General features: G+C 35.5%; 1 protein-coding gene across 3 annotated transcripts in view; it reads left to right on the plus strand.

The window, feature by feature from the left end:
* Window positions 1-5,049, plus strand: part of LOC118183330 (uncharacterized) — a 748,198-nt gene extending 743,149 nt beyond the window's left edge. For all 3 annotated transcript variants that reach the window (XM_085816501.1, XM_085816502.1, XM_085816503.1), the window contains exon 5: window positions 4,823-5,049. The gene's annotated coding sequence lies outside the window, so the exon portion shown is untranslated. The remainder of the gene's footprint in view (window positions 1-4,822) is intronic.
* Window positions 5,050-6,000: the final 951 nt, after the last annotated feature.

The following is a 6,000-nucleotide window of genomic DNA, read 5'->3' on the forward strand; positions in this document are numbered from 1 at the left end:
TGAAACTGGCATCATATAGTGTTCAGCGATGAATCCCATTCACTCTTGAAGCAGATGACTCCGTGTTCGTGTCTGGAAAGAAAGGGGTCAGCGGTCCTAAACAGGCTTTGTTTTACAAAGGCATACCGCCATAATCCCTGGTGTGATGGTGCGGGACGCTCGTTCTTATGACAGCAGGTCACCTTTAGTCATCCTCCGTCCATCTTTAACTGCTCAACGATATGTTGATACCCTCCTGCGGCTGGTTGCATTACCCTTCATGACACGTCGTCCTGGGGCCATTTTCCAACAAGATAATGCCAGGCCACATACCGCTAGCATATCTCTGGACTTGCTCCGTGGGGTTGATACGCTTCCTTGGCCATCTGACCTTTCAACAATCGCGAATGCCTAGGGCATGGTAGGCCGCCAGATTCGGTCACCACAAAATATCGCAGATCCGAAGCGACAACTGATGAATGCCTGACAGAATGTGTCGCAGTATGACATTAGGAACCTCTACCACTCATTGCCTTGACGAATTCAAGCATGCATTGCCGCCAGGGGGGTTCGACTAACTACTAATATGAACACTCAATGGGTGATTGTAAGCCGTGAACGGGTACTATGACCTTGATTTTTTAATTATTTTATTATTTATGTATGAGCTATAAACGTATTCAATTTCATCAAAAGCAACCACGTTCTTCATGGTGCTTCGAGTTTTTTGCAAAAGAGTGTATATCAGCCTGCATTTAAAGTACAAACAATCCCAAGCTTGTCATCCTATTAAAAGTATGACATTAGCACATGTTTATGGGTCACTTTGGCATAGTTATCAATGGTACAAGAAGTTTATGTATAGAAAGTCAACGTAACCTGATAAAGCTCGTTTTAGAGAGCTGCAATCTGCGATTAATCCAGGCACTATTGCTGCTGTGAGATTCCAGGCACTACTGAGCGGATGTTGCTCGAAGTTTTAAGTTAAACACTCAAAGAGTGTAGGAGTGTGAAAATTAGCCTTTTTGTTTCATTCATAATGATATGATACAGTACCACATCGTGTCTGTTAGATGAGCATCCACATTGAACGAATTTCTACATACCTTTTTACCAAAAGCGTCTTAAAGTTAAGCTATAGCAAATAGGCTCGTACCTACAAGATGGCGTTTTAAACTATAAAGTCACCGGTAAAGAAATGGTTCGTTATATCCAAAGAGGAATGATGGTTGATCCATTATCAACAAGTGGGTTGGCTAGTAAGCTGTAGACACAACGTTCTGGCATTACAAAGACACTGTTCTAGACCTTCATGGGCCTTAAATCTAATCATCATTTCAGAACCACATTCAGAAGAGCCTGAAGATTACAAAATGTCAAAACACAGCGATGCACTAAGTTCTAGTACGTTTTATATTATCGCATTTTATTGCTCCAGCTCAAAGCTTCGAAAACAAGTGAGAAAGACGATATGTATTATGATGCAATGATGTGCAATACGTATTATGATGTATAATTCGTATTGTGATGCATGATATGTTACATGCATTATGACGAAATTATGCCTTGAGTCACTTTTACGTTGAATATACTCGCTGGATATTGCATCGAATGGTTTTAAACTCTTAAGATAAACTTGATGTCAAGAAATGCAGCAAAAGCGATATAAGAAATGAAACAGAAATAGATGCTTAGTAAACTGATCAGGCTCTTCTCTAGCCTGCAGTGTAGGCTTCAGTGAAGTTCTTGCATATTCGATTTAAGTTTGTATATTCTGTTTTGTGATGTTATTAAATACACTGCTCAAAACAATTAAAGATTATTGGGAATTCGATATGAAATAAATATATAATCGACAGCATTTTCAATAAAAATCAAATAGAAGAGTTTAAAAAGGAAAGTTATAACATTTACGAAGTTAGAAATGTGAAGATTATGTCTGTGAAGTCGAAAACATGCGTTTTAGTTAAGGAGGGAAAAGTTACCTGCAGGATTCCTTCTGTAGGGGGAGATAAAGAACAACTGACTTGCGTTAAATATTTTGCAACAGTGAATTCGATGTTTCATTCAAGATGACTCAACTCAATCGTCAGCCTGGAGGGCCATTGATCGTTTAAAGGCGGGTCAAACGCAATCCGCTGTGGCAGAATCTTTAAGTGTTTCTCAAGGTGTCATTTCCTGACTACAGAATCAGTTTTTGGAAACTGGAAAAGTTCGTTGAAGATCATGGCAAGGTTATACGCCTGCAACAATACAAAATGAGGATCAGTATTTAATAGTAATGGCAGAAAAACGGCACTTTGAACGCTCCTTCCTTGCAGTAGCGCCTTCAGAGAGTAATTTGTATCAGAGTTGCGACACAAACTGTTTGAAACTGACTCCACCATGTGGGTTTGTATGCTTGCATTTATGATTTGTGTTTCATTGACATAAGACCACCGTGCTGCCGGCAGAAGGTGGGCGCAAGAGCATCTCAGATGGGGACGATATGCGTGGAGCAACGTGCTCTTCACGGAAGAGTCTCTCTTTAAAATACAACCGGACAATAGGCGGTTCCTTGTCTGGAAAGAAATTGTTATATGGAATACTCCTGCATTTGTTCATGAAATTGTTCGATTTGGCGGAGGTGAAGTGAAGTTCTATTAATGGCCGCAACCGACCTGCACATTATTAGGAATGGTGTACAAACAGCTCAGTCGCATAGGGCTCAGTAGTACAGTTTAGTGATATAGAGACGTCAGATCCACTGTGGCCCTTTACGTTGCAGCAATTGCGGATGAATTCATTCTCATGGGTGATAACACCAGGATACATCGTGCTTAGCTGTAAAAAAATTCGTTTAATTCGAAGGAATCCTTCGAATCAGTTGGGTATCATATTCCCCACGTGTGAACCCAAAAGAACATGATTGGGACATTTCTAGTGAGAAAGTTGCTAATCGCATATCACCCTCAGAAGCAATTTAGCAATTTGAAAGCTCTCTTTTACAGGAGTGGGATAGAATACTCTAGTACGTCATTGATTACATATCTCGTAGGTGTGCGACATTACTTTCGGTAGAAGAAATAATAGACCTTAATGAAACTCATTTGTATCCGTGAAATCCATTTTTTGTTTCTCTGTATAACATACACAAATTGTGCATTTTTAATTTACCGAAAAATATCGAAAATAAAAACTTAGTTATTTCTTGTTCGTTGCTTCTTTTTCTTTTCTCATACCTTGCAACACGTATACGTCATATTTCAGTGACCAAAACATTTCTTCATCCGAAGTTTATATCTAGAATCACAATATTTCCTAACTGTTTTGAGCAGTGTATTTGAACTCTGTCTGTCTATATTTAGTTAACTTTCCTTTCCTCTCACATATCACATTAAAAGAAAAGGTTTTGAAGCATTAAAAAAAACACCACTAACATTGAGAATTTTGAAAGGAAATCACAAATCAGTATTGAAATTAAAAAAGTAGTACTTTTTATAAGACAAAAGGGAAGTCTATTTAATGCTAACTTATTAAATCACATATTTATTGAAATCTAACTTCATTTATATAAAATAAATTGATTACATTTATTAATTAATTTGGGATTTATTTTATATTTTCCTCATCTCATCCGTTATAATTAAAGTGAAGAAATATCAATCTAAGAAAGATTAAATTCTACAGAAATTGCAAAACTTGTTGCCGTTTGAAAGATATTTTGCTTATTTTGTTTTTTAATTTTATGAATCGTATTTGAAAACATGGGGTTGGCAGGAAAGTTATTTCGGTTTGCACAAATAGACAGCATTATGCCCGTTTTGTTATTCTTCTGTCAATCGTATAATTTTCTTTTCATTTGGGATTGGGTAGCTGACATTTTTAGGTTGCTATACAAACAAATACTGTGTATTTTTGTTCACAACTCATAGCTTATGGTAAAATATTTCTTTTACCCAAATTCTAAACGAATAGTTTGTAAGGACCCTAAGTTTTACTAACGTTTACTTTATTTTAAAACTGTACTATCACTTCTTATTTTCTACTTCCGGCCAGAATTAAACGCTTTAACTTATTTATGCAAATTGTCTTGCTAACGCCAAGTACTTAAGTTGTTGCTTTTTGCCAAGCAAGAGAGACGAAGGAGTTATTGGAAGCAAGCCGCTTGCCACTGTAGTTTTACGAGTTTTCACTCTGTTGCTGGTTGCCTTCAAGGCCAGAGGTTTAGCCCTCTTGATAATTGCCGACGTATCGTAGTTTTAGCAGCTCGGCGTACTACATACGTACCTTTCTTTAAATAAAGGCCAATCTTAGTGTTAGGCACTTGTATACTAATTCAAAGTTAGTTTTAGTTAGCAGTTTTTATATTCTTACGTTCAGACCACAAGTAGTTGGTCTCTGTATTCCGAAGTTTCGGAAATTCCTGTAAAGTATAGAAAATAAAGGGTTTCGTATACCCTTCCTGCTTGTATTGTCTACTTCACACATTCTTGAACATAGCTTGAGTAAGCTCCCTGTTCCTATTCAGGACCAGTCATGTTTCCAAAGCAAGTCAAAAGAAACACTAGTCCTGATAAGTTAACTGTCTAATAAAGAACTATCTGGTGCAATCACGTGCACAATGTTCAGGGACATCATAGATTTTAATCTAATTTAACCATGTTCAAACACGAAATGTTCAGAATAGCATAGATTGACAGTTAAATTTTTAATATTGACAGTGCAATCATTCTCGTGGTAATAAAATAATTTGCAATATTGAATGCAAACGTTTTTGATGTTGACAATGTAATATTTTCTAATGATATATGTATCTACTTAAGTGCTGATGTTTAGACTCACATTTATACTTTATTAACAGACACACTCTTTAGAAGCCGCTTCAGACTAGGGATGTTGTGGTAAGGTGTCATCTTCTGGATCTTCTGAAGTTCGGTTATTTGTAGCTCATTCTGTATCTTCCTGGACATCATATCAAAACGTACTGAAACATGCTTTCATCATTCGCTGCTCTAACATTGTTGGTATTCACCTGTTTGTATATATTGATGGTATGCTGTTAAATCTGTAATAAAGTTTTATGAAGAAGACTATATCATTTCTTAAGAGAAAAATACATATTAAAATAATTATTACTTAATTTGCCCTTTTTATTACATTATAATGTAATTAAATATTAAGATCTAGTGTAGAATTGGGTGCCCCTTCGATTGGCGACATTTTTTTTTTTTTAATTTTGGCGATGAAACCTCACTTCTGGTTACCACGATAGTTTTAACTTTGTTTTAGCTTGCCGATTTTATTTAAATGAAAATGGATTGATGTGTACATGGACAAATTTAAAGCAGTGCGCAATGCCTAGTTTGTGCAATTCTAGGATGTTTTTTTAAGTAAAAACAGATCGATGTGTACATGGACACATATCCTGTGCAATTCTTTGACTTCTTATTTTGGTTTTGTGTAGCGGCCATCTTGAAATTGTGCCTTCCTGGCGCCGATCTTGGTGTCAAAAAAGAATCGCCAAGAAGGGCACCTAATTGTAAACTTTTACCAAATATTATATTATAAAATTTAATATACTTAATTACGATAGAAATAAATTTAATAATCTTTACAATATAAATAAATTAAAAAGAAGTTTTATCGTTTGAAACAATTTTATTAATATTTTATTAAAAATATTAATATAAAGTTTCTTCGCACAGTGAAGCCTTGACTTAGGAGTTTAATTCGATGCTTCCTTTTTTATTTTTTTATTGAAAACTGATAAAATAATTGCAACTAAATTTATTAAAATTTCGCATTTCCTTTTAAATCAGATAAGAAATGTATTTAAGGCATACATGTGTGACACTTATTGTGTTCATTTATCAAAGATAATTTGCTGTTAAGTAGCATTAAAATATTTGTTAGAATTAAATACAGTATTCGAATTTGTTTCTGTACTTTATCTGATTTAGAGTAAAATGGTCTTGACTCATCAGTTTCATCCGCTGATTAAATACTGTTAACTGGGAAATGCATAGATTTTATGCCAAT

This window comes from Stegodyphus dumicola, chromosome 5, assembly GCF_044657685.1.
Source record: "Stegodyphus dumicola isolate Sdum_Otavi_A_Nest chromosome 5, ASM4465768v1".
Classification (NCBI taxonomy): Eukaryota; Metazoa; Arthropoda; class Arachnida; order Araneae; family Eresidae; genus Stegodyphus; species Stegodyphus dumicola.